This window comes from Pongo pygmaeus, chromosome 14, assembly GCF_028885625.2.
Source record: "Pongo pygmaeus isolate AG05252 chromosome 14, NHGRI_mPonPyg2-v2.0_pri, whole genome shotgun sequence".
Lineage (NCBI taxonomy): Eukaryota > Metazoa > Chordata > Mammalia > Primates > Hominidae > Pongo > Pongo pygmaeus.
The window spans coordinates 121,178,314-121,193,201 of NC_072387.2; the positions used below are offsets into that span (position 1 = coordinate 121,178,314).

The 14,888-nt window shown below is 47.0% G+C and overlaps 1 protein-coding gene across 28 annotated transcripts in view; it reads left to right on the plus strand.

The window, feature by feature from the left end:
- The window catches only part of ARHGEF7 (Rho guanine nucleotide exchange factor 7), a 191,828-nt gene that overhangs the window by 70,058 nt on the left and 106,882 nt on the right, over positions 1-14,888 (plus strand). Inside the window, exon 1 of one of the 28 annotated variants that reach the window (XM_054447157.2) lies at positions 4,446-4,464. The exons of 26 other annotated variants lie outside the window; for them this stretch is intronic. The gene's annotated coding sequence lies outside the window, so the exon portion shown is untranslated. Of the gene's footprint in view, positions 1-4,445; positions 4,465-5,485; positions 5,861-14,888 lie in introns of those variants that run through there. One more of the 28 variants, XM_063651163.1, reaches the window with a different exon arrangement.

The window sequence follows — 14,888 nt, forward strand, 5'->3', positions numbered from 1 at the left end:
CTCTGTTGCTTGGCTATGGGCATGGCTGGGCCTCTTAACAAAGGTGTCATGCCCAGGGGTGGGGGAAACGTGGCCTGGGGTCTGACGAATACCAGGAACTTCAGCTTTGACATAGTTGGCTGGGCTCCGATAAACTTGGAGACTGCTCCCACCTTGCATCTCAGTGTGGCCGCTCTCAGCTCTGCCCCCGCCATCGGGAGACTTGGACTAGATGTTTAGAAAGCAGTTTTAGGGTTCAGAGAAATTGGGCCTAGCATCTGTGGGCTCATACAGATATGGTTCATGATCTCCAGTGGTTCAACTTAACATGATTTTTTTGACTTTGCCATGGTGCAAAAGCAATGCACATTCAGTAGAAACAGTGCTTCGAGTACCCATACAGCCAGTTTTTCAGTATTCAGTACGTCACATGAGCTATTCAACGCTGTGTTATAAAATATGCTCTGTGTGAGATGATTTTGCCCAACTGTAAGCTAATATGTGTGTTCTGAGCACACTTAAGGTAGCTAGGCTGAGCTGTGATGTTGTGTAGGTTAGGTGTATCAAATGTATGTATTTTCAACTTCACGATATTTTTCAGTTTACAGTGGGTTTAACAGGATGTACCCCATCGTAAGTTGAGCATCTGGAGGGCCCTACAAGGTAAAACCAAGGTGTAAATAGTCAAGAGTTAGAGGAAGGCAGATTACTAGCAGTCACATTGCACGCACGCTGTGTCATTGTACTCTTGCTAGCAAGTTTTGTTAAATGGCACTTATTTTGAAATACATATGCAGTGGACATGTACTGGGAGTTAGAAATTAAGTGGAGAAGGCAGACGGAGATGTAGCATTCTATAGCATTTAGATGGGAGTATTGGCACCTTTTTTTTTTTTTTTTAAACAAAAACGTTCTCAGTAAAAATGTGGTTATAAGCTTATTTTTTTCTATTTCTCTCAGAAGTTGTCTGGCAGATGTTTTGATTCTCTGGATGTTTTTTGATGGGGTCTACCCTCAGGTCTCATCTCCAGCATCATCTATGGCTTCTTTTCTAATCACTCAAACCTCCTTTGAACTTTTCATGTTGTCTGCTGAAAGTTACATTTGCATAGCATCAAGTAGTGCATAAACTACATGTACATTGTCATTTTATCAATTATTATAAAGTCCTGGGGATTTTTACCTATAAACCCTCTTCCAATCCATTTCTTCTCTTTCCCGTTATGGCCTCTTTATGAGGGAGGGAATTTAATATACTTGCTCTGTCTCTCACCTTCCCCACAGCCCCTCTAAATCCCAGTTTTTGCTAATTGTACCGGTTCTACGATTTTCAATTTTTTAGTAGTTACCTTTTAACTGTAATTCTAGTATTTCTTGACTAGTCATCTTAGACTTCTCCCTGTGTAAAAGATGAGGAGCTCTGTAAGTCTCCACCAGGCCTTGTGGGGAAGAGTTGAGGGGGGTCACTTGCTTATGGCCGGGTAGGGGTGGGACTGCATTTTTTAACCCTCTCTGTGTGGTTGGGGTAGGATGGTGTTATGGTGTGACTCTGTCCTCACCCAAATCTCACCTTGAATTATAATAATCCCCACCTGTCAAGGGCGGGACCAGGTGGAGATAATTGAATCACGCACCGGTTTCCCCAGTGCCGTTTTCATGATCGTGAATTAGTTCTCATGAGATCTGATGGTTTTATAAGGGGCTTTTCCCGGCGCTCATTCTCTCTCTTGCTGTCCTGTGAAGAGGTGCCTTTCGCCGTGATTGTAAGTTCCCTGAGGCCTCCCAGCTATGTGTAACTGTGAGCCAGTTAAACCTCTTTTCTTTATAAATTACCCAGCCTTGGGTATTTCTTCATAGCAGCGTGAGAATGGACTAATACAGATGGTTATTGTTGAAGTTTTTTGACCTACTAGGCTGCCCTGTCCTGGTCCTTTGTCTAGAGAGGATAGATTTTTCTTGAGGCTTTTCTTCTGTACATGTTGGTGTTTCTGGGTTTGCTGGCTTGTTTAGCACTCAGTTTGGAGCATTTGAGGCAAAAAGAAAACCCAGAGAACCCGCTGGCATGGTTCCCGGCCCTGAAACCCTTAGCCGGTCTGCCTCCTCTCTCACATTCTGAGGCTGACGTTTGTTTTATAGGCAGCATCCAGGGCTTTTAGCTGCATTCAGCTGGAGGGAGGGGGAGATGCATCTTCTCCATCTTTTTGGGAGTCATAGGTTAGTCTGTGCTGTTATTTCCTATCAGGTGTGGCCTTGATGGGTTCTTCCTGTTTGTGAATAAAAGCCCAGTTGACTGGCATCAGAGCGGAGGGGACTGTGCAGTCCTGTGTGTGGGTTAACGGCCCTGTGGGCCTCAGTGTGTGGGTTGTGTGTCTGGGAGCAGGTGGGGAGAACCGGATGGAAGGCTCTAGAAGCAGCTCCACGAGCAGAGCTGAGGGAGACACTTTCTCTGCACCTGTTTCCTGTGTCACACTTCACATAGGGGTAGTCCAGGCTGGTGGTGGAGCTCCCAGGGGATTTCGCTTCTGGGTAGAATTGCCTTTTTTTTTTTTTCTCAGAGATTGTTGTGTGGGCCTAGTGGTGCATCAGGTTCCGGTTAGAATCCAGTGCAGGCCGCAGGCTTCTCTTTAGACAGGGTCAGTTAAACTCCGGTTAGAATCCAGTGCAGGCAGCAGCTTCTTTTTAATTAGAGAGGGGTCTGGGTGTTGGGCTTCCCATCAGGAAGAAGGGGCTGTTGTGCTGAAGTCCCTGAGGTGCGTCATGTGTCCCCTCCTGTGTTAGAAAACCGTCTTTGGTGCTCCTGGGCCTCCCTTGCAAGTGCTGCCCTGAACTGTTAGGTCATTCAGAGTCCATCTGCGTCCTGTCCCCAGGAATCTCCTCAAACCCTGCTCAGACTGCTCATAGCCTTTCCCTTCCTTTTTAGCAGTATAGTGGGTTCTTTCTCTGTTAATTTTTTGAAGCTTTTTCTTTCTGTCATTTCGGTGGCACCTTGGGAGGGATGGGAATTAGATAGGTGTTTGCAGTCGGCCATCTTGAGAAACTTCTCAAAACTGGAGTCTTGTAACTGCTTGAGTTTTGAAGTTAATGGAATGGGCGCATTGCCTTTACAGCTGTAAATGTTACTGCTTCACTTACTGTTAGCCCAAGCTAGTGTCTTGCATCTGCCCAGATCCATCTTTGTGGTATGTGCTCACTTTCTGGCGACAGCCAGGCTGTTCTTTGCAGGCATGTGCTCCCTAGCAGTCGAAGACAGAAGTCTGGGGACCTGTGTAGGCTGTATGGGCTGCTGTGTGTGTGTGCTTGGTGAGTTGTGTCTGAGGCCACCCCTCCTCCCCTGGGTGCTGCCTGATCTGCCTGCATGACCGCTGTGGGACACGACTGTCCCTGGTGTCCTTTCCTGGCTGGCAGTGTGGTGGTGTGGGCAAAGCCAGGCTGGTGGGCTCCGATCTTGGTTCTGCCTTTGTAAGCTTTGTCACACTGTCTTTTGGGAGCTCGTGTGTGTGTGTGTTTTCTGTCTGTAAGATAAACTGGCATGCAGTCTACACTGAGATACGGGCTGTGTGCGGGCCAGCACAGCACGCTGTGGTCCTAAGCAGGGAGGTGTCCTTCCTTTCCCCTGCCTGGTGGGGTGCGCTTCCCTGCCTCGTGTGGAGGTTGCTCCTGGTCTGCGGAAGGCAGAGAGCATCTTGTTGGGATGAGCCCTGCCTGCCTTCCCATTGCTGTGCTCCTGCCTCCCTGCTCTGCTCCTCCCACCCCTTCCTGGAAACTACCTAAAATACTTGGTTACTTCTTTTTTGAAGATGTGTTCTCTGTCCTAGTGTTTGGGTGTTGATACAGTGGAATCCACAAAATTGAATAAGATTTGATTCTCATTTTAAAGTGAAATAGATCATTTGGGTGCATGTTGGGTGAAAGTGCCGTAATTGATAGCATCCGTCATCAGACTTTAATTTTATCCCTGGGGTGTAGGAGTAGGTGGGATTAAGTACAAAATCTACAGAAGCCAGGAAGCGAAAACGTACTGCTGGATTTCTGTTTTTCACATGTCCCCAACAATATGGACCATTTGCATTAAACTTAAATAGCACCACTTATTTAAGATTCATTTTTTACTCTTGTTCTGAAATCACAAGTTCCATTTGACAGTGATGGAACAAAATTATATTTTTAAACTTTGCAAACCACACTCCAGAGCTGTGCCAAAAATAACAATTTCTTGTGTCAAGAATAACTTCCTCCTCAAGTCCCTGGAGGAGGCGAGCTGACTGGTGGCAACGCAGACCACTAAAGCTTCAGTGAGCCCAGAAAGTGTGCGCTCAGTCCCACATTGCAGAGGCCTCTCCGTCAGTATTGAGATGGTGGAAAGTGAGGAGAAACAAAAAGACGACTACTTCTTTCCCCATTCCCCGGTCTGGTCTTTTTGGGGTCTACGTAGAGGTGCATCAGCCAGCGCTACCATGGAGGCAGGAGGCATTCTTTTGCTCTCGTGTCAGTACTGATGGGGTTGATTAAGGTTGCTGTGCTTGTTGGTGAGGGTATTGGGAGGGTGGTGTGAAAGCAGTTGGGCTGGAATAGAGCTGGTCAGTGTGTCCTTTTGCCTGGGATCCCCTTTGTTTGCATTTGTGTGGCTCTAGTGCTACAGTGATGTCCCTTAGCTCTGGGGGACTGTCTGAATTTCTGTGCTCTAAATTATTAATACATGTTTATGTGTGGGTTTGCCAGAATGCTGTGTCCGTTATTGCTGGTTCCTTGGACAGCTCTCTTTGTTCTGCCTCACTGGCTGTGAAATTGGTTCACGTGGTGGGCTCTGGGTCCAGCGAGATGGATCTGAGGTGTTGACCTGGTGGTATGGGCCTGGGGCTGCCAGTGGTCCTGTTGCCTGATGAGGGAGACCATTCCTGAAACTGCGGCACACACTCAGGAGGGTAGGAAAGACAGCGGAGAAGGCCTTCTGGTTCTGAGCTTGTGGCTCTTGCCATTCTTGACTTGTTGTGTGAGCCAATAATTTCCTTTTTTTGTTTAAGCCCATTTGAGTTGGGTTTACTTGCTTGTAGTGGAAAAGTTCTGACACAGGATCTTTATTATATGAAGTATTTTCATAATGTACATTGTGTTATATATTAGACATGTCACACGGTCTATTTTGTGATGTAGTTTGCCGTTTTTATTCTGTGGAAGATATTCCTGAATTTCTACACTTCCTATGAATTTGGAAGTGGGGTGAGGCAAAGTCACTAATATCGGGGTATCAGTAGGGGAGCCTTTTGAATCCCAAACATTGGAGTGTCCTTCTGTGACCTGTTTCTTCAAGTTGTGTCCGCTCTGCAGAGTGGCTGTGACATCTGACATCCAGTGTGAAGGTGTGGTCACTCAGCTGGTAGAGAAAAACCTAGCACCTTGAGAGTGGGTGGATCTGCTGGTGATTTTCAAGCAATGTCTTCCGGTTTTTGGATGCTCCTCCCTTCTGTAGGTGGAGCCTTGTTGGCTTTTCCTTGAGTACAGGTGGGGCTGATGACTCATTTCTTACGAACAGAGCACAGCCTGCCTGACTGCTGAGGCTAGCTCATAGGATTCCTGAAGCTGCAGGCCCTGCTTTCCTTCCTGTGTGTGCCCTGGGATCACTCGCTCTGTGGAGTCCGTTGTCCGTTCTCTGAGGACTGAGGAACTGAGGCCTCCTGCTCACAGCCATGCTGTGGAGCTGTCTTGGTAGCACCTCCTCAGTCCCGGCAAGGCCTTAGGCTGCCAGAATCCCGCAGCTCCAGCTGACATCTCAACGACCTCCCCTGAGACCCAGAGCCACATTCACCCAGCTAAGCTGCCCTGAACGCTGACACGCAGAAACTGAGATAACAGATGCTTGTTGTTTGGGCCACTGAGTTTTAGAGTGAGTTGCCTGTAGAAATGGATGAGCAGCATCTGTGCGCGGAGGTGAAGGGTGGAGCCAAGTGCATGTCTGTCAGAGTCCGCTGCCATCCATCCTTTCCCTGCCTGCCTTCCTCCTGCATGGTGCTGGATCAGCCGAGAGGATCAGCAGCCGAGAGGCTTCTGCGAAAATATGTGCTCCGTCAGGGCCGACTTGCATTTGTGTCTTTTTTTCTTGGAGATTTCTGTAAAACAGCAGCCTTTAGCAGTTATGTGATTACTGCTTTTAGAATTTGAGAAGAAAGGGAAAACCTTGTTTGCCATGGAATAAGTACTGTGTTGATAAGTCTTCCTTATTTTGAATAATGGAGAATTCTCTGTGTCTTAGCCAGCTAAGAGCTACTTACTTTTATCATGTTGTGTTAAAAGGGTAAAAGTTACCTCAGTGACCTAACTGCTTCACTTAATGAGTTTTGTTTTTGTTTTTGCAGGATGCATTTCCTCTCCTTCAGGAGTAAGTTCTATTGGGGAAAATATGGAATATGGACATGTTACCACCTCCTGCTAGATGATGGCATGTTAATAAACAGTTCCTACATCTCAGTGCTTTACAGCCCCAAAGGTTTATTATATCAGTTATGTGTTAGCTGCAGATAAGGTGTTGCTCTGCTCCAAGTGTCTTTCTTCAGCATCCAGGCTGATAGAACAGCTCCATTTTGAGCCTTGCCATTCTCATTTAAGGAAAAAGGATAGGAGGTTGGCTGGAACATCTGAAGGCTCCCAAGGCTTCTGCTTAGAACCAGGGTGTTTTCTTTCTGCTTGGAGCTGGTGTCTGCCTCTTCTGTCATATTTTGTCCGGAATTGGTTCCTTCTGGTGGGTTCTTGGTCTCGCTGACTTCAAGAATGAAGCCGCAGACCCTCGCGGTGAGTGTTACAGTTCTTAAAGATGGTGTGTCCGGAGTTTGTTCCTTCAGATGTTCAGATGTGTCAGAGTTTCTTCTTTCCGGTGGGTTTGTGGTCTTGCTGACTTCAGGAGTGAAGCCACAGACCTTCGCAGTGAGTGTTAACAGCTCTTAGAGGTGGCACATCCGGAGTTGATTCTTCCTCAGAGTAGGTTCGTGGTCTTGCTGGCTTTAGGAATGAAGCTGCAGACCCTCGTGGTGAGTGTTACAGCTCATAAAGGTAGTGAGGACCCAAAGAATGAGCAGCAGCAAGATTTATTGTGAAGAGCAAAAGAACAAAGCTTCCACAGCGTGGAAGGGGACCCAAGCGGGTTGCCGCTGCTGGCTCGGGTGGCCAGTTTTTATTCCCTTATTTGGCCTCGGCCACATCCTGCTGATTGGTCCATTTTACAGAGTGCCGATTGGTGCATTTTTACAGAGTGCTGATTGGTGCGTTTACAAACCTTTAGCCAGACACAGAGCACTGATTGGTGCGTTTTTACAGAGTGCTGATTGGTGTATTCACAAACCTTTAGCTGGACACAGAGTGCTTATTGGTGTGTTTACAATCCTTTAGCTAGGCAGAAAAGTTCTCCAAGTCCCCCACCTGACCCAGAATCCCAGCTGGCTTCACCTCTCAATCCGCCCTCTAAACAGGAGACTCCAGCTGCTGTTGGGAATTGAGCAGTGACCGCTCTAGCTACTTCCTGCTGGATAGGGGTGAAGAAGGGGCCCCACAGTTGTAGTGTCCTCCAGAGGAGAACTATTTAGGCTAGTGAAGGGGCCAGTGGGTTTGTCCAGGGGCCCTTGGTAGAAGTTGTTAGTTGAGCTCATTTGGGGTTCCATTTGTAAGACCATCTGTAGCTTGATAGCCTTGATTCTAGAGGAAACAAATTTGAGGAGGTTAAAAATACAGGGCCCGAAGGTGAGTAGTAGCAAGATGGCTGCCACGGGACCTAGAAAGGGGAGAAGACATGTTGCCCAGCTCCAGAGGTTCATACAAGAGTTTGAAAGGCATTGTCTGATTTCAGAAGCCTTTTCCCGTAGATGCCAGGCAGCATCTCGTACTATCCCTGACTGGTAAGTGTAAAAACAACACTCTTCCCCTAAGAAGGTGCAGAGTCCTCCTTTCTCAGCAGTGAGGAGGTCTAGGCCTCGGCGGTTTTGGAGAGTCACTGCTGCCAAAGAGTCTATTTGGGATTGTAGAGGAAGGATAGATTTTGTTGTTTTTTGCAAACTGAGAAATCCTTTGAGAGTGTGTGGTAGTAGGATAATGAAGTAGATAAACTGGCTATTCCGGTTCCTATAGCAATAGCCGTTCCTAACCCTATAAGTAGGGGTATTAGTTGTATGGCTCTGCGCTGACAGACTTGAGCTTTGAGGGGTACTGATAAGGTCTGATTTCCTGGGGCAATGTTAGTGTTGGGACTTAGAAAGACTAAGGTGCAGGTGCCTGTCCAGTTGGTGGGGAGGCAGATATAGGTCGACGTTCCACATAAGAAGAATACATCTTGGCTGGGTAGACAGAACTGGTTGTGTATGTTAAAAAGGTGTGTGAGTTTGTTGTTTTCATTTTCCCATACTCCTAGAGTACTTGCCAAGGTAGCTCCGGTGAGTGGCTGGAAAAGGGGTGTTGGGAGCAAACTGAGTGGCTCCCTGTGTTCTATTTTCCCATTGGAGAAAAAACTGTTTTGTATCTACTAGGAACCGTTCGAGAGAGTGATTGAAAGAGGATGAGAAGGCATTCACTAGTGGTGGGGGCGCTGCTGCGGGGGGTCCAGGGGTGAATGGTCATGCAGGGAGTATGTTTGCCATTACAAAACCTGGACTGTTTAGCGAGGAGGTGATGATTTGGGGGCACCCTGAGAAGTGGACAAGCCATCCGAATGGAGCTGTTTGGGTGACTCGGAAGTTACTATGATCAGTTGGGGCTTGAAGTTGTAGGGTGTAATTACACTGATGGGGTGGTAGGCCTGATAACAGGTTGCATTGGATGCATAAAGGGACCTGGAAAGTTAAGATCGTATTCATAGTAACAGGGCCGTGTATGGGCTTTTCATTGCTTGTGTAATAGATGAGGTTGGAAATGTAAGAATGTAAAAGTTGATTGCACGTCCTGTTAGGGTATTCTTGGTCCTGTCAGAGATGGGGAAGTTGGCTAATGATTGCATATTTAGAAGTTGGAAAGGGTCTTTTCCTTCATAACGAGGGTGGTAGGTTAAGTTGGTAGAGACCCAGTTTTTTGCAGGAATGGGAGTGGCTACGTAAGCAGAGGTTGATAGAGAGATACAAAACCAACAGTCATTTGCGAGGGAAGGATTGGACTTGTTTAACAGAGAGTGGGTTGAGAGTCTTGTAGAGGTATTTAGGAGCTAGTGGAAGGGGAGGGGTGATGGTATCCAAGGAAGCAGGAGGGATAGATAGGCAAAGAGTAAATAGGAAGGTAAAGAGAGTGCTCTGGAAGATGAGATCATTTTATCCAGGCTGAGTTAAAGGTAGGAGTAAATTGCTGTCAGAAGGAAGGAAGATAGAAGGTTGATAAGATTAGGATTTTCGTCCTAGCAGGAGCTATAGCATATAGCCCTATCACAAAGAGTATGGATAGTATGCTGCTTAATCATATGATGAAATAGTAAAAGGATTCCATTAAAGGGGTAAGGAGAGGTGTTAAAGATTATGTAGGTTTTCACTTATCTTTTTTAAGGAGGAAGGGGTTTTTCTTCAGGATCAGTGGTAGGAGCCTTTTTAGTCTGGGATATTTCTTTCCAAAAAAGGAGATGCAAGTCCTCCAAAGGTTCGCAGGTGTATCAAGCCTGGTCTGGCTGATCCTGGGACTCCTGAGCTGATGGTCCTGCAGGTTTCTCAGTGGGTGTCCAGAATTTAACTTGGGTGTGGTGAATCCAAGATTCCACTCCTGCCACCTTAACTGCAATGGGGGTAGAGAGGATTACCAAGTGTGGTCCTTCCCACAAAGAGCCCATGGATGGGGAGGTAGAGGGGAGAGATTTGACCAACACTAGATCTCTTGGTTGAAACAACTCTGTTCCCTTTTCTCTGTGACATCCTTCAGGTAGGATTTTAAGGTTTTGTTGATATTTTGCCAAAGAAGTTGTATCTTTGACGAAGTTGGCCGTTTCCTGATCAAGTAGGAGGTCATTTGTGAGAAAACGTCGTCCATACAGCGTTTCATATGGACTGAGCCCCGTTTTGTGAGGAGAATTTCGGATTCTCAACAAGGCCATGCGCAAAAGAGTGGGCCATGGGAGATGAGTTTCTTGTGTTAGTTTCCTTTAGTGCCTCTTGAGTGTTTCATTTGCCTTCTCGACCTTCCCTGAGGATCATGGCCTCCAGGCGCAGTGAAGGTGATATTGTATCCCTAGCGCCCTGGAAATTCCCTGAGTTACCACGGCTTTAAAAGCTGGACCATTGTTGCTCTGTAAGCTTTGGAGAAGCCCAAATCTAGGAATTATTTCATGAATTAGGACTTTAATGATTTCCTGAGCCTTCTCTGTCTTGCAGGGGAAAGCCTTTATCCAATTTGTAGAAGTATCAACACACACCAACAAGTATTGACTTAGGCATACGGGTGAAGTCTAACTGCCAGTCCTCTCTGGGCTAGTGACCTATTCTTTGTTCCCCTAGAGGGGGCTTACGATGGACCAAGGGATTATTCCTTTGGCACACCTCACAGACTTTGACTACCTGTCAGATGGTTCGGAGGAGATTGGGCCCTGTAAATAGGGATTTGGCCATTTGATGAGTGTTTTCAATACCCATATGGAAAGTTTGTTGGAGGGTTTTAAGTATTTTCCACTGGATGGCTTTGGGTGTAAGTACCTTTCCTCCTTCTGTCGTTAACCACCCCGAGGGGAGAAAACCATGCCCCCGTGAAAGTCCCCATTCTGTTTCAGTTGGGGAATACTGGGGCTTAATCTCTTGGAGGGGGTTGTTCCATACCAAGGGTCCTTCCGTAGGTATTTCTAATGGGAGGTTCATCCTGGCAGCAATTTTGGCCTCAGCATCTGCCCTATGGTTTCCTTCTGCCTTTTCTCCTTCACCTTTCTGATGGCTTTGGCAGTGTAAGACTGTCACCTCCTTGGGTTTTTGCACTGCGTGTAATGACTCCATAATTTCCTGGTGGTATTTAATGGGGGTTCCCTCAGAGGTTAGGAACTCCCTTTCTTTCTATATTGCAGCATGGGCATGTAGGATTAGATAAGCGTACTTGCTGTCTGTATACACATTTATTCTTTTTCCCTTTCCCAGTTCTAAGGCTCGGTTAAGTGCCACTAGTTCTGCTAACTGGGTGCTGGTTCCTGGGGGAAGAGGCTTACTTTCAAGTATGGGTACATCATTAACTGTGGCATAACCTGCCCTTCGTATCCCATTCTCCACAAACGAACTTCCATCGGTATATAGGTTAAGGTCAGGATTAGTTAAGGGGACTTCTAAGAGATCATCTCGGGTGGCATAAGTCTGGACTATAATTTGTTGGCAGTCATGCTCGATTGGTTCCCCATCCTCTGGGAGAAAAGTGGCAGGGTTGAGGGCCACACATGTACATATTTGAAGCACCGGTCCCTCAAGGAGTACTGCCTGGTATCTGAGTAGGTGGCTGTCTGATAGCCATAAACTTCCTTTGGCACCTAGTATGCCATTTACATCATGAGTAGTCCAGACAGTGAGATCCTTGTATTATTTTGATAGCCTCTGACGCTAAGACAGCCACCGCCGCAACTACCCTTAAACAGTGAGGCCAGCCTTTTGCTACTACAGCAATTTCCTTATTTAGGTATGCCACTGGTTGTGGGGTTGTCCCACGAGTCTGAGTAAGGACTCCAAGAGTTATTCCTGCTCTCTCTGTGACGTATAAAGAGAAGTTTTGTCCTGTGGGAAGGCTTAAATCTGGAGCTTGTACTAGGGCCTGCTTTAAGGTTTTGAAGGCTGTTTCTGCCCCTGGTTCCCATTCTACTAGATGAGTATTTGCCCTCTGGGTCTCCTTGATTAGAGTATAGAGGGGCCTGGCTATCTTGCTGTATCTGGCGATCCATAGTTGGCAAAAGCCGGTGATTCCAAGGAACCCCTGCAACTGTTTTAATGTCTTAGTGTGGGGATAAACCAGTATAGGCCGTATTCATTCCTTGCAGAGGGCCCTGGTCCCTCTGGCTAAGATTAGGCCTAGATATTTGACCTGCTATAGGCAAAGCTGGGCCTTCAACCTAGATGCCTTGTACCCTTGATCAGCTAGAAAGTTCAGGAGATCTAGAGTAGCCCACTGACATGAGGCTTCCGAACTGGCAGCCCAAAGTAAATCATCCACATGCTGAAGGACCAGAGTGCGTTGACTTGAGAAGTGGCCTAGATCTTGGGCCAGTTCCTGACCAAACAGGTGAGGGCTATCCCTAAACCCCTGGGGCAAGACCGTCCACGTAAGTTGGGACGTGTGGTCTGTGGGATCCTCAAAGTCAAAGAGAAACTATGAGTCAGAGTGCAGGGGAATACAGAAGGCAGCGTCCTTGAGGTCCAGAACAGTCAACCATTCTGCTTCCTCTGGTATTTGATAGAGCAGGGTATAGGGGTTGGGTACAACTGGATATAGAGGAATTACTGCCTCATTGATGAGTCTAAGATCTTGCACTAGTCTCCACTGACCATTGGGTTTTTGTACCCCTAGAACTGGGGTGTTGCAGGGACTGCTGCATTTTGTTACTAAGCCTTGAGCTTTTAAATGTTTAACAATATCCTGTAATACTTTGAGCTTCAGGCCTTAAGGGATATTGCCTTTGATAAGGAAAAGTGGTGGGATCTTTTAGCCTGATTTGTACTGAGTGGGCATTTTTTGCCCTTCCAGATTGTCCTTCCAATGCCCAGACTTCAGGGTTGATTCCCTCCTCAAGTAGGGATAACAAATAGGTAACTTGTTCCCCATATTCGTGTAGATAATAGCTCCAGCTTTGGCTAATATATCCCTCCCTAATAAGGGTGTGGGACTTTCAGGCATAACAAGAAACGCATGTGAAAAGAGCAAAGTCTCCCAATTACAAATGAGGAGGTGGGAGAAATACCTGGTTACAGGCTGTCTCAGGATTCTTCTGATGGTAACAGACCTTGAGGATAGTCGTCCAGGACAGGAGATTAACGCTGAGAAGGCTGCGCCAGTGTCCAGGAGGAAGTCAGTTTCCTGGCCCTCAATGGTTAAATGTACATGGGGCTCAGTGAGGATGATGACAAGAGATGGCGCTTGCCCCGGGCACCGTCAGTTCTGTTGTTGGATCATCTGGTTGGGGGCTTCTGGCCCAGAGAACCATTGCACTCTGGGGCAGTGTGCCTTCCAGTGATTGTCTCGGCATAGTGGACATGGATGAGGGGGCGGCTTCTCATTGGACAGTCTTTTTTAAAGTGTCGTTGTAAACCACACTGATAACAAGCCGTACTGGGTGGTTGGCCTGTTCCATTTTCTGTCCTCTCTGAACCACCAAGGTTTGTCTGTCTGGGGGCCATGACTAAGGCTGCGGCCTTTCTCTGATATCGCTTTTCCTTTTGGGCCTATTCTTCTTGGTCCCTATTATGGAACACTGAGGTTGCCAGGTTTAATAATGCCTCCAGATTTTGTTCAGGGTTCAGGGCCCAGGGCTGGCTTTTGGAGCTTTCTCCTGATATCTGCGGCTGATTGGGTAATAAACTTATCTTTTAGGATCAATTGATCCTCTAGGGAGTCGGGTGACAGGGTAGAGTATTTTCTTAAGGCCTCTTGTAGCTGCTCGAGGAAGGCAGAAGGATTTTCTTCCTTTCCCTGAGTTATGCTAGACATCATTGAATAATTAATGGGCTTTTTCTTAACTCTCCTTAGTCCTTCTAGAACACAGGTCAACAGATGTTTATGACTCCAGTCCCCATGATCTGAGTCGAGGTCCCAGTGGGGATCCATACTGGGGATGGCTTGCTGACTGGTAGGGAATTTGTCCCTTTCTTCGGCTGTCATTCTGTCATTTACTTGACTAAGATACCAGGTATCTCCAAACTCTTGGGCTGCAGCTAAAGCCACATTCTTTTCATTAAAGGCCAGGGTTTGATCTAACAATAGCATGACATCTCTCCAAGTGAGATCAAAGGTTTGCCCTAGACCCTGTAGGACATCTATATACCTATCAGGATCATCTGAAAACTTCCCCAGCTCTGCCTGGATCTGCTTTAAATCAGAGAGGGAGGAGGGGACATGTACCCAGCTTGGGCCTAATTCCCCTCCCCTTACAGCTTGAAGGGGACATAACCGCTAGCCCGGGGGTTTTTGTGGTCCCTTGGAGATTTCTTTGCTTGTTTCCTTCTGGGCAGGGGAGATTAGAGGAGGCTTATCATTACTAGGAAGGGGAGCTATAGGGAGGCTAGGATATGGAGGTAAGCTGAGAGGTCCTCCTGTGGGACGTAAATTGTAAGCTTTGCGGATTCTCTTTCAATGAAAAGAAAGCTTGGACATAAGGTATTTCAATCCATTTGCCTTCCCTCTTACAGAAAAGGTTAAGCTGTAGGATAGTATTGTAATTTATACTTCCCTCAGGTGGCCATTTTTCCCCATCAGAGAGAGAGAATATTGGGGCCAAGCCGTAGTGCAGAAAAAAATGAGCTGCCTCTTTTTCAGGGTTTGCCGGTCAAATTGGTCCCAGTGGCTTAGGATGCATTTCAAGGGTGAGCCTGTTGATGCCTGAGTGTTTCCCATCTGAAAGACAAAACCGCCCACAGTTTTGGTTTGTTGTTCTCCCCCTGCCCAAGAACCCGTAACGGTTCCTGGACCCTGCTGATCGGAATAGTTGCGCTCACCAATGCAGCAGCAGAAACACTAGTTTCCCTCCTAGACCACAAGGAGGGCCGAGGAAGGTTGGATTTAGTGGCCCTTACCAACGCATTCTCGAAAACCTGCACCCTTGCCTGTCCTCCTAGACCACAAAGAGGACCGAGAAAAATCGGATTTAGTGGCCCTTACTGACGCAGTCTTGAAAACCTGTTAGAGTCCCAAGTGTTCTCCTGTTAGTATTGGGACTTTACTCGTGTCCTATAAAGATGTTATGCCCCCAAAATGAAGTGGAGGGCCATACCCTGAGGGAGAGAAGGGAT